The sequence below is a fragment of the Eriocheir sinensis genome, chromosome 28, assembly GCF_024679095.1.
Source record: "Eriocheir sinensis breed Jianghai 21 chromosome 28, ASM2467909v1, whole genome shotgun sequence".
Classification (NCBI taxonomy): domain Eukaryota; kingdom Metazoa; phylum Arthropoda; class Malacostraca; order Decapoda; family Varunidae; genus Eriocheir; species Eriocheir sinensis.
This window is the reverse complement of record NC_066536.1, coordinates 15841663-15854404: the sequence shown is the minus strand read 5'-3', so window position 1 is coordinate 15854404 and position 12742 is coordinate 15841663.

Below are 12742 nucleotides of genomic sequence, written 5' to 3'. Positions count from 1 at the left end.
TCGCTCCCCCACCGATCACTCCGCGTAATGCTCGGCCTGTCACTTCGGCCGCTGCATGGCTAGCATTACCCTGCCACTTCACGCCGCCCCCTGCCTGGCCCCCTCGCTGCCCACTCACACATCCCAGCTCATAGGTTTTCTCTGCCGCTCCTCCTCTCTCTGCCGCCCTCAAATCCTCCTTTGCATGTCGACCCCTTGCGCCAAGCGAACCAACCATCACCTCCCCTGTGCCCCTCTCCTACACTCCCGCACCTCTACACAATGCCATAAGCCCCCTTCCCTTCATCACCAACAGAATTCTTATCTTCGTTAGATTACAACTTCCTGCCCAATATCTAAATATGGGAAGGAAGATGGGTCTTAAGGAGGGAGTTTATGAAAGAATGTGCTGAGGGAGGGAGGGAGGGAAGGAAAGGAAGGGAAAATTATAAATAATGGGAAAAAAATGCAATTTTTGTTGAGAATATTGGGGCTTCATAGAACCTCCTTTGTGAAGTGATTAGCACGTCTAGCTATAAAGATGAGCACCGAGGTCACGCGCAGCCTTAACGTATGCCCCAACTTTACCTTTACTTTTTATTATTTGGGGTTAAGAACCTTAACGAGTACGAATGCCTCTCATCCCCCGACACCCCCCCCCCACGCACCCCCCCCCCCCACACACTCAAACTCTTACACGTCCATCCACGTCTACACATACACGGGCCTTAACATCGCCCATCCTTTCAAAAACTCTTCACACATACACACACAGATCTACCCTCCTCCCACGCGCACACACACACACACACACACACACACACACACACACACACACACACACACACACACTACCGCTCACCTCATGACCTCATCCCCACCTACTCAACATAACTTACACCCACCCGCTCAAAACCCCACATGACCCCCCACTTCCATTAATCCCCCCCCTCACCCCAGCATCTAAACCGGCGCCTATATAACACAACAGGTAGCTAATTATCTTACCTGAGAGGTGAGACTCATAATTTTACGGGCTCGTGAAAAACGCCATCTAGTAAATTAGTGAGATATCATAACTTTTAAACATTAGCATCGTAACAACTCGGCGCCAGGAAAATATCGTATCGGATCGGATCGTTGTCAAGCGCACTCTTAATACCGTGAACTATATTTTACGACCATTATAGAATATCTCGCGCTCTTAAATATGTCCGCTTGAGGAAATGTTTAAGGCTCAGGGACGGTCCGGCGAGAGTGAAAGAAGCCACCGGAGCGCCTGATGAAGAGCGGTGATTATGATCGTGCAATAAATATGTCTCGATACTCCGCGGATAATCTAGTACGGACGTTTGACTGCAAGAAAAAAAAGGGGGAGAGGAAACATTGCCGTGAGGTCAGTGTTTGCACGCTGGACGGTGCAGGTGATGGGGGTGCCGCTCTGACGAATGGTTGGAGGTTGTCAGAGTGTTCGCTTTACTTGCAGGTATACAAAATTTACTAAGGTCCAGGTAATACAATATAAGAAAATGGGAAACTTTGTCGTGGGATCAGTGTTTGCAGAATAAATGTTTCAGGTTGTGCTACACGACGCGACGGAATTGTCCATGAAAGGTAACTGGATGCGTGGAACTGTGATTTGTGGTTAGTAAAAGTCCTGTTCAATCAGCTGGAATTTTATCAGGGGAAACCTTATTACCAGAATGCAAGAAATATAATAAGGACAAATAATTTAATATATTTTCAGTAGAGAAGAAAACAAAGAAAATCTATTTATTTTAGTCTATGATTCAATGAGACAGGATGTAGAGAAGAATATTATGAACTTGGGTGTTTCTTTGCAGGCTAGATAACTTTGGTAAAATCACACACACCAAAAGAAGAGAACCCACGAATTTATTAGCATTTACACACATCACGAAACAAGAACAAAATACCAGGATGAAACAAACACCAAATAAAGAACCTACGAATTTATCAGCATTGTCATACATCACGAAAAACAAGAACTAAATCACTAGCCCACGAAACAAGATTAAATTAACGTAACAGCCTGGCCACGAAGAACAGAGACACGATCACTTCACAATATATACTGAGTGGATATTTAATGTTCAACTCTGCCCGGAACATTAGGCAGTTGATGGATGCGAGTGAGGGAATTAGTGGGAGATAAAGGACCGGGGAATAATACTGCCTTGTAACTTATGGCTTCTAAACGGCCCAGTAGACGCACGCCCAACCATGTATACAGAGCTAATGGGTCAGCGATAAGGGCCGGAGGTAGTAAAGTGCGGACCGTTAGCGAAATATAACATTATTGAACCTTGCGCACTTTATCTCGTCTCTCTTTCTCTCTCTTTATAGTTCCGTCTTTCCTTTCCTTTAATGTGTTTTTAGTCCTTTTCTCTTTTCATTTTTGGGGGGGTTATGTTTTATTTTCTTGTTGTTGTTGTTTGTGTGCAGATTGTTGTTTTTGTTTCTTTTGTTATTTTGTTCTTCTACGTCTTAATATTTCTTCTTTTTCCTTATCTACTTGTTCTTGTTCTTGTTCTTCTTGTTCCTGTTCTTCTTGTTCTTATCTTTGTTCTCGTTCCTGTATTTGTTCTTGTTCTTAATGTTTTTGTTCTTCTTGTTCTTCTTCTTCCCCCTTTTACTCCTCCTCCTTCCCCTCCTCCTCTTTTTCTAATCGCCTCCTCCTCTTCCAACAGGTATGTGGGCCTCCCTGAGACAGGTTAATGATCTCTTTGTGGAGTCTGGTATACCTGTGTGACTTGTGGCAGGTAAGGTGTGTGTGTGTGTGTGTGTGTGTGTGTGTGTGTGTGTGTGTGTGTGTGTGTGTGTGTGTGTGTGTGTGTGTGTGTGTGTGTGTGTGTGTGTGTGTGTGTGTGTGTGTAAAATATTGAAAGATGACAGAGAAAATAGGAGACGAAAAGAGAGGAGAACGATTAAGAATAAAAAAAAAAAATAATGTAATATAGGAGGGAAACGATGATAAAAAAAAAAGACGATCACCCTGTTCACCATCACCCCCGATAAGGATGCAATGGCGGGAAGAAACTGTGATAAAAAAAAAGTGCCAAAAAGTAGTATAGGCAAGTCACCCTCTGAGCAACTTCCTCCCGCACACCGTTTTCTCTCAAGGGCGAAATTGTGTCACATGACGGCGTGTTGAGAGGCCTTAAGGACGAGGTCACGGGAGGGTCGCAGAGGTAGGGTGGAGGGGGAAGAAGAAGGGAAGGGAAGGTAGTGACTCGGTAAAAGAGAGGGGGAGGGTAAGGAGGCGTTGAGGAGAGGAAAGGGACACAAAAAAGGTGAAGACACTTTGCCGGTGAACTGGATACCATTTATCATCGTAGAGAGAGCGATAACTAGGTATCAGCGTAGATGGTTCAAGTTTGGGAGGTAGAATTTGTAGCTTTTAAGTGAGTTGTAAAGGAATGTAGATAGTTTTTTCTAGACGATGTTATATCCAGAAAGTAATGAAGATGTGAAGGTTCGTTCGTAACTTAGAGAAGTGTTTTGTTAAAAGGCGTAAATTTACAATATATAATAACGATAAATATCTAACAAAAATAATAGTACTAGCAACAATAGCTACTACTTCTACTACTACTACTACTACTACTACTACTACTACTATGAATAATAATAATAATAATAGTAATAATAATAATGATAATAATGATAATAAAAAATAATAATAATAGAAAAAAGACTAAGATAAGTAATGAGTTTAATAATGATGTATTACTTATGTTGATCAGTCCACATAAGGCTCTCTGTTTAGCTTGTGTAATCCATGAAGAGCGTTACGAAGCATGCAGAATCGATCCTGCTAGCTTTATTACTTCACAATTTCATTCTCGTAATCTCCCGCTCCTCTCAAGCTGTGTTAACTGTACTCGCTGACGATTTAATACCATTCATCGACCCTTCAAATTAACATCACTTACTAAAGTAACTCTCCTCCATCGCTAACTTTCCCGTCCCGCTGAACTAAATTTTATAAGCCTCGCAAGAAAATGTTTTGGAATGAAGAGCTCTCGACTACCTCGCATCACCTTGTTTTTGCGCCAAGACAAACTTAATCTTGAGTATTATATTTTTCCCGAAGATTTCCCAAGAATAATGTGGATCAGTAATATTTCACGTCTTGTATATGTTTAAATAATTCTGCTTATATTTTCTCTCTCTCTCTCTCTCTCTCTCTCTCTCTCTCTCTCTCTCTCTCTCTCTCTCTCTCTCTCTCTCTCACGTTTTCTCTATCTTGCCTTTTAAAGAAGCAAGACCATCCCATTTTCGGGTTACCTGTGCATGGAAAGGTACGAAGCCTCCTAATGAATTGGCCTAATTAACCGGGTGCAGGTAATTGGACCTAATCTATTAGTTGCCAAATTTTTAACCTTTGTGGCCAATCAGAGGCTTTTCCTGGAAGATACCTGTGATGTACAAGACTTAATTAGCACGCACTCGTGAGAAACATGTAGGAAGGAGCCGCATAGAGGTAGTACGGGAAAAGAGAAAGGAAGACCAGAAGGAAAAGGAAGATGAGAATGAAAAGAAGGAGCAGGAGAAAGAAAAGAAATGACGAGAAAATTGAGGAGAAAAATAATAAGTAGACGATGATATAGACTTCAACATTTAAATTTGCATCCTCTAGAAAGGCAAAAGGTGTTAGAAGACTTCAATTATTTTTTGATAGTGAGGTTAGGTGGGGTTAGACTCAAAAGAGCTGCCAGGTATGCGCCGACCGACCTCTTGCAGACACTTTATCCTTTTTTTTTAATGACAAAGCCGAAGACGGTATGGTGATGATGGTTGTAAACGAGGAAAAAGAGACATGAGATTGAAAAATAAAAGTGAAGAAAAAATGAAACTATAGAGAATGAAAATACTGAAGAGAAAGAGGAGGAAGAAGAGAAAGAGCAGAAAAAAAACGAGAAAAACATTGCTGGAGGAAAAATAAGAGATAGTAGGAAAATTTAGAGTAATAAGGGAAGAAGGGAGAGAAGGAGGAAATGGAGGAGTGGAAGGAGAAGAGTGAGGTAGGGAAGAGCAAGGGGAGGATGAAAAGGAGAAGGAGGAGGAGGAGGAGGACGAGGAGGAGGAAGGAGAAAGGAGACACTTAACATTATGGTAACTTGCAGATAATGGGCAAACCGTGTTCAGATGATGGTTACGTATTACTCAGGAATTCGAAGCTATACCAGGTAATGTTGCGAATATGGAGGAGGAAAAGGAGGAGGTAAAAGAAGAAGAGGAGGAGGAAGAGGAGAAGGAGGAGGAGGGGAAGGAGGGATATTAGTAAACGAGGAGTGTTAAGGAAAATGAACGAAAGATGAGAAGGAGAAATGTAGGAGGAGGAGGAGGAGGAATAGGGAAGGAAGAGGAGGACTTAGTATGCCAAGATAGTGTTAGGATAAATTAATGGAAGATGAGTCGGTAGAAATGAATAATGAGGAGGAGGAGGAGGAGGAGGACCACTAGAAAAGAGAACCAGTACACTGCGAAGATTGGCTGAAGAACAGGTCTTTCTTCTTGACCTCCCATATACGTTCAAACCGACCCGGAAAGGCAAAGGAGGAAAGAATGACAAAAATCGCCTGCCTTTTCAGAGACCTTCGAATACGACAAGTTTGGTTAGTCATTATATTGTTACTACTACTACTACTACTACTACTACTACTACTGTTACTACTACTACTATAGATTGCTGTTTTTATACTTTTATCGACTTATTTAATTTTTAACACTACTATTATTGTTATTACTTTTCTTCTCTTACTTCTCCTCCTCCCCCCCTCCTCCTCCTCCTCCTCCCCTTCCTTTCCCTCTTAGGCTCACCTGTCATGAGGCTCCTATAGGCGTGAGGTCACCTGTGAAAGGATGACTTACGAGACCTATTGTCTTGATTAAAGGGTCAGCTTGCCGCCAATACCCTCTTCCCCCCCCTTCTCTCTCTCTCTCTCTCTCTCTCTCTCTCTCTCTCTCTCTCTCTCTCTCTCTCGCTCTCGCTCTCGCTCTCGTTCTCTCTCTCTAAACACACAGCTATTCCCTATCGTCGTGGCGTGAAGGGGGAATTAGCAGCCTCGCTTGTTGCCTCCCCGCTGATCCCCGCCTTAATCATGCCATTCATTAATGTCCTCACTGGAAGGTTTAGCAGGGCGCGGATTAACGATAACGAGCCCGCCACATATCTCTTCTGGCACTCGCACACTGTCTTTTTTTTCCCGGGGGTGGAGGAGGAGGGGGTTGGTGTGTGTTTAAGGGGGTACTGTCTTTCCTATTCCCCCACCTGTACCTTCGCCACTAACCCACTTCCTCTTCTTACTAAACCCTTGATTAAAAAAAATGGGGGGGGGGAAGAGCTATATGTGAGGGTGTTGGTGTGTGTCTGTGTGTGTGTGTGTGTGTGTGTGTGTGTGTGTGTGTGTGTAGGGGTTATTGTGTTTGTTTGTGTGTGGGGTGTGTGTGTGTAGGTTGGGTTGTTTGTGGGGAGGAAGGTTGTGTGTATATGGGAGGATTGTGTGTGGGACAGTTGTGGGGCTTTATCAGTCTGCTTATTTTTGTTTTTGCTTTTTTTATCTGCATTCGGTCAGTCGTTGTTTTTTTTTACGTTAATGAATGTAAATAGCTTTTGTTACATTCCTATTTGGGTCTCTCACAACAAATACTTTTTTTTCTGTATTTTGAGAAGCAGTTCACTTTATTTTATCTCTTGTGTTATCACGCGTTTCATAGATTTACTCACAAGTCACGGTCATTGGTTCCCCTAATTTTGTTTTGAACTACTCCATCGTTTTCACTCCCCATACTTCTCCTGACAAACCACACGCGTTCACTTGCACTGAATTCGTTTCCCCTTTACAGCCGCTCATTCTTCCCCCCGTATCATTATTTATCAGCTGAGAAGAAGCACATGATTACCGCTGTGGATAATGAGGGGGAACTAATTAGTGTAGTATATTTTTTCTCATCTTTTGTTTTCCTAATTGACGTTGATAATTGAGGCTGATTTGCATTTAGATGGCGCCCACCCCACCTGTGCTGCCGTGACTAATTGGCCGCCGGGGAGCAAGACACAGGTGAGGGAGGAGGGGCGGGACTGGTTAAGCTGAAGGATGCTAGAACAGGGTAAGGAGAGTGCAAGGAAGATGAGATAAGGAGATGGTGGGGAGATAAGGAAGCAAATTTTTGGTACAGGTGACAATGGGAAGTGGGTGGTCAGATTGAAGGATGCTAGAACGGGACAACGGAAAGGGAATTGGAGATGAGATGAAGAGATGCTGGAGGAACAGGGAGGTTGAGGTTTGGTTAATAAGATGACATTGGGATGAGACTGGTAAGGCTGAAGGATGCTGGGACAGGACAAGGGAGAGGGAACTGGAGATGAGATAAAGAGATGCTGGGGGAACAGTGAGATTGAGTTTTGGTTAATAAGATGACATTGGGATGAAACTGGCAAGGCTGAAGGACGCTGGGACAGGACAAGGGAGAGGGAATTGGACATGAGATGAAGAGATGCTGGGGAGGAGCAAGAAGGTTGAATTGGTAGAAATGACATTGGGAAAAGACTGGTAAATCTGAAGGATGCTGGAACAGGGTAATGGAGAGGAAATTGGAGATGAGATGAAGAGAGAAGTTGAGTATTGGTAGAGGTGACACTGGGAAGATACTGGTTAGGCTGAAAGATGTTAGACCAGATCAGAAAAAACCCACATTGGGAGCTAGACAGATATGAGACACGATGACAAATCCTAACTATAGCTAATCAAAGTATAGGTTACGGTAAAAAAATGCTAAAAAAGACAAAAATTAGGAGATGCACTAAATGAAGCTTGACAAATCCAGAATATGTTAGCAAAGGGGGAAGGAAGGAAAGAATAAGACTTAGTGAGGCTGGGTAAGGCCTAAAGAATGGGAGGCATAACTAAAAGAGCCTAAATAACAAGATGAGTCAGGCTAACCCAAACCGGACAGGGACCGGAAAAGACTTAAGCATAATACAAGGCTGAAGGAGGCTTGATAATGACGGAGAGCGTTGATAAGAGGTAGATCCAAACTAGATAAGGCTGGGCAGTGGCTGAAGGATGAGGAAGAAGGCTTAAAGAGGCTAGATAATGATGGAGAGGCTAATAAGAGGCTGGCTGGGGCTGAGGGTGGTCTGGCAGGATCATCGTGGTGTTGGAGGAGTCTTGTGGGCCGCCGTCTCGCACGCACACACGTTCATTTATTCTTAAAGGAGAAGAAGAAAGAAGGAGAGAATATCGATCTGAGCTTGTCTTTCCTCCTCCTCCTCCTCCTCCTCCTCCATGTCTGTTGTCATCTTTAGAATTGTCATTTGCAAGCCACCTCCTACTCCTCTTTATCCCCCTCTTCGTCCTCCTCCTTCCCATACCCCTCCTCCCTCCTTTTCCTCCTCTCCTTCCCCCATGCCCTGTTCTTCTCTTCATCTTCCATATACGGGAACTTGAACAATATCTCAATTTTCCTCGTAGTTTTCCTTCTCATTTTCTTTATCGTTTCGCTGTTTATACATCTGATTATCTTCTGGTGTTCGTCTTATATCCTTTGTTTAATTTTTTTTTTTCGCTTCGTCGAGTTAGTTTGCAAGGAGGATGGGAGAAGGAGAAGGAGGAGGAGGAGGAGGAGGAGGAGGAGGAGGAGGAGGAGGAGGATCGTGTCAAATCATGAAGCTGCCGCCGTGAATGAATTTCGTGGTTGTCTTGTTCCTTAAGGTTTTGTTTATGAGTGTGCTTCAGTCTTGTCTCATTTCCTTAGCACTATTTACGGCCTGGCGCTGTCTACTTGGCTTCCCATTGTCATCCTCCTCACGTCTCCGTTGGTGTTTACATATGATGAAAAAATAAACAGGGATGGACTTATACGTTGCATGTTTATATAGAGAAAATAAAACATACCGACTAACCCATTTATTGTCTACACCTGCGTGGCGTTGCATGTACAAATAAAGGATACCGAAACCGTACCGTGCATTCCTCGGCGTCTCTCTACCGGTAGGATAATGGGATAATGAAGCGTGGAAGTGTTGGAGGTGCAAAAAGAAGTCTGGTTGCAGAAATCCCCAAGTTTTCAAGAGGTGGCGTAAAAAGCTGATGTGTCCTTGCTCCTCAAATTAGTATCATTGTCTTCTAGAAAAAATATTGAGGAAAGAAAGTATAGGAAATGCAAAGGAAGGGGAGTTAAGGGAGAGGAAATGAGGAGTTTTGGACGGAGTGAAATTTTAGACAAAGTGTTGCAGGAACCAGATGTCGTCCATGTGTTTCTGGATTATAGTCAAATGACCTTGTAGAAAGAGTATTGGGGGAACGGAAGTGAAGGGAAAAAACTGAGGGGTAGAGTAAGAAAACAGTGCACATTCTGACCGTAGCAAGTTTTCAAGGAGCGGTGCAAGAAACTGGTGCGCGGTTTCAGCAACGAGAGATCCTGACCATCAATTTGCTCGACTTTATAGTATGTGATTTCTTTGTCCTGTGTCTTGTGTTCCTTAGATTAACAACAGTTTTTTGGCCGAGGGAGACATAGATGAAAGAAGGTGAGGGAAAGAATTATGGAAGTGGCAAAAGAAGAAAGAGATTTTGGAGGTCTTGGGGCAGTATGGATCTTTATGGAGGAGTGAAAACAAGAAAAAGGATTAGGAAAAGAAAATGAGATGAAGGACGGTAAAGATGCAAGGAAGGGAGGTAGAAAAAAAAAGAAACACCAGCTCTATAATAGCAAAATGTTGACTGTTTTTGTAGATGTATCTATTTACATGCATATTCGTATATCTCTCTCTAACTATCTATGTTTATTTATCTATCTTTGTTTCTTTGTGTGTCTGCATCAGTTTATTTTGCTTTAATTCTCCGTTTATTAGCGTATATATATATTTTTTTCTATATTATCCGTACCTGACAATCCTCCGAAGACGTTTTCATTTCGGTTATTTTTTTCTATTTGGAGAAGGAGGTGGGGAGGAGAAGGGGCTAGGAAGGGGCAGGGAAGAGGAGGAGGGATGGCAGGAAGGGACGCCCAACAAAAGCTTTGGGAGTGTCTTGTGGGCTACGTGATGACGGGCACGTGGAGAATGTCCTCGACGCCTCGCTCCTCGTCTGTTTCCTTCTCCCTCCTCTCCCTCCTCTCTCGTCCCCCTCTCTCATCTTATCCATCTCCCTCCTCATCCTCCCCTCTTCCTCTCCTCCCTCTCTCGTCCCCTTCCCTCATCTTACCCATCTCCCTCCTCATCCTCCCCTCTTCCGCTCCTCCCTCTCATCCTCTCCCTCTTCATCCCCCTCTCCCTTTTCTCACATCCTCTCCATCACTCTCACCCTCTCCCTCTCCCTCTTGATTTTCTTGCCTTTTTCTCTTCTCTTCCCCTTTCCCTTACTCCTTCCTCATCTCCCTCCCATGGCGCCTTTTCTTAATTCGTTTCCCTTCCCCTTTCCCTTCCCTCTTCCTCTTTCTCCCTCTACCTCTCCTACAGCATTCCCCTTTTCCTCGGCCTTAGCTTCCATTCCCCTTCTCCCTTACCCCCCCCTCTCCGCCTTGACACTCGCCCCAGGATACGCGACTGACTGCAAGAACGTAAGCAAGAACAGGAACAGCAGTCACACGCTATGCAGACAGTTACTTGCATACTCTTGCCGGAAACAGACAAACAGACAGGACGAGAGACAGAAAGAAAGACAAACACACACTCACTCACAAAACAGTAATGATAAATAAGTAAGGAGTGAACATACAGCCCCCCTCCCCCCCCCCACACACACACACTCAATCTGACCCACGAAAGGATAGTATGCAGATGCCCTTGCAATACACATTCGAAGACAATGACAGATGGTAAGCAGGGACGGGAAAAGTAAGATTAAGACATGCAGAGAGGCTGTAAGGGATATGTAAACGCTTGAGGATGCAGTAAAAGAAAGCATGAAGGATTGTCACCACCACGCTCACCACCACCATTACATTACATCCCACTCAACATTATTTCCCTCCCTTGTCACCCCTTCTATCACCATTCCCTCACCGTTCCTGCCTCCATATTCATCACCATATTCATCACCACTGCCACCATCACTAAAAGTACATACACCGAAGGCCAGCGACCGCCACAATACCGGCCGTGACACCATAAATAACAAGAGAAGTATTGTGTGTAGAGAGAAGACATGAAATATATATAAAGAAGCGAAAGAAGAAGCAAGGAAAAAGTACACACAATTAAAACAAAAACACAAATAGGCAGAAATAAATAAAAATGTGCATATCGGAAAACAGAAAAATAGTAGGAAATAAGAAAAAAGAAAGTCGAAAGCACACACACAAAAAACACAAAAATAAAAACAACAAGAAGAAATTAGAAGAAGTCTTGGAGAGGAGGGGAAGAGATATGAAGACAAACCAATACAAGGAAAACCGAATAGACTTAATCAGCGAGGAGGCAAGAACAAAGGAATAAAAACACGTCAGGGAAACATGCTTAGGGCGGACAGAATATCAAGCATGGAGTCGGAGGAACAAGCGGAGAGACAATAAAAGAGGGAGGGGCGAGCAGGGAGGCAGGGAGAGAAGGAGACATTGCGACAGGGGGACAGGGAGCAGCACAGGGAGGCAGGTAGGCAGAGGAATAGGCAGGTGGAAAGACAGGAAAGCAGGCAAGCAGACAGTGGGAGGGGGAGGGGAAAGGCCGGAGACAGAGGCAGGAGGATAAGGAATGGACAGAGACGGATGGGACGCAAACTCTCGCCGCCAGATGTCGCCTTGAAACAGTGGTCACGTCAGCCCCCGCAGATATTATACTGAAGGTTCATACCTCTATTATCTCTCTCTCTCTCTCTCTCTCTCTCTCTCTCTCTCTCTCTCTCTCTCTCTCTCTCTCTCTCTCTCTCTCTCTCTCTCTCTCTCTCTCTCTCTCTCTCTCTCTCTCTCTCTCTCTCTCTCTCTCTCTCTCTCTCTCTCTCTCGCATTAAATAAAGCTCAGGAGAAACTTATCGAAATGCATATAGAGAAAAACATGTATAAATGAAGGAAGAAAACGGGATGAATATATTCCATCCATCGAAGACGCTGGGAAAATTAATATATACCCTCCTGCGTGAATGTGTATGTTGTAATATATATATGTACGAACCGATGTGCCTCTATGGTTTTAAATCTAATATCAAAGAATAATATATTACAAGAAAAATGTCGGTATTCTTTTTATCATTTTGTCTACGATCCCATTACCCTGAGCGTGTCATTAGCGGCGCCGCGGTATGAAGGAGAGTATAGGGCGGGTGACATTGCTCTCATCACTGTAATATCTGTCCATGAACAAGCTTGAGGGTCGTCCGAAAATCGATTACTTCTTGCACGTGATCTCCCTGGCCAGCCACACACACACACACACTCGCACACACACACACACACACAGACATGAACTCCTACTGATTCAATTATTATTTAGTTTTTATCTCTTTCTTAATTGTTTTATTATTCTTTATGGGGTCAATTAAGTTTTGTCATTTGTCAACAAGATAAACGACGGGACAAAATGAGTCATTGCAGTTTCGTTATCTGTATGACAAACGAAGCATAAAATAAAACACGGAAAAAAAAGAGACAGACAGACGGATGGACTAGTCCGTGGAGATATAATTGGAGAGAAACAAACACACACACACACACACACACACACACACACACACACACACACACACACACACACACACACACACACACACACACACACACACACACATACATACATACA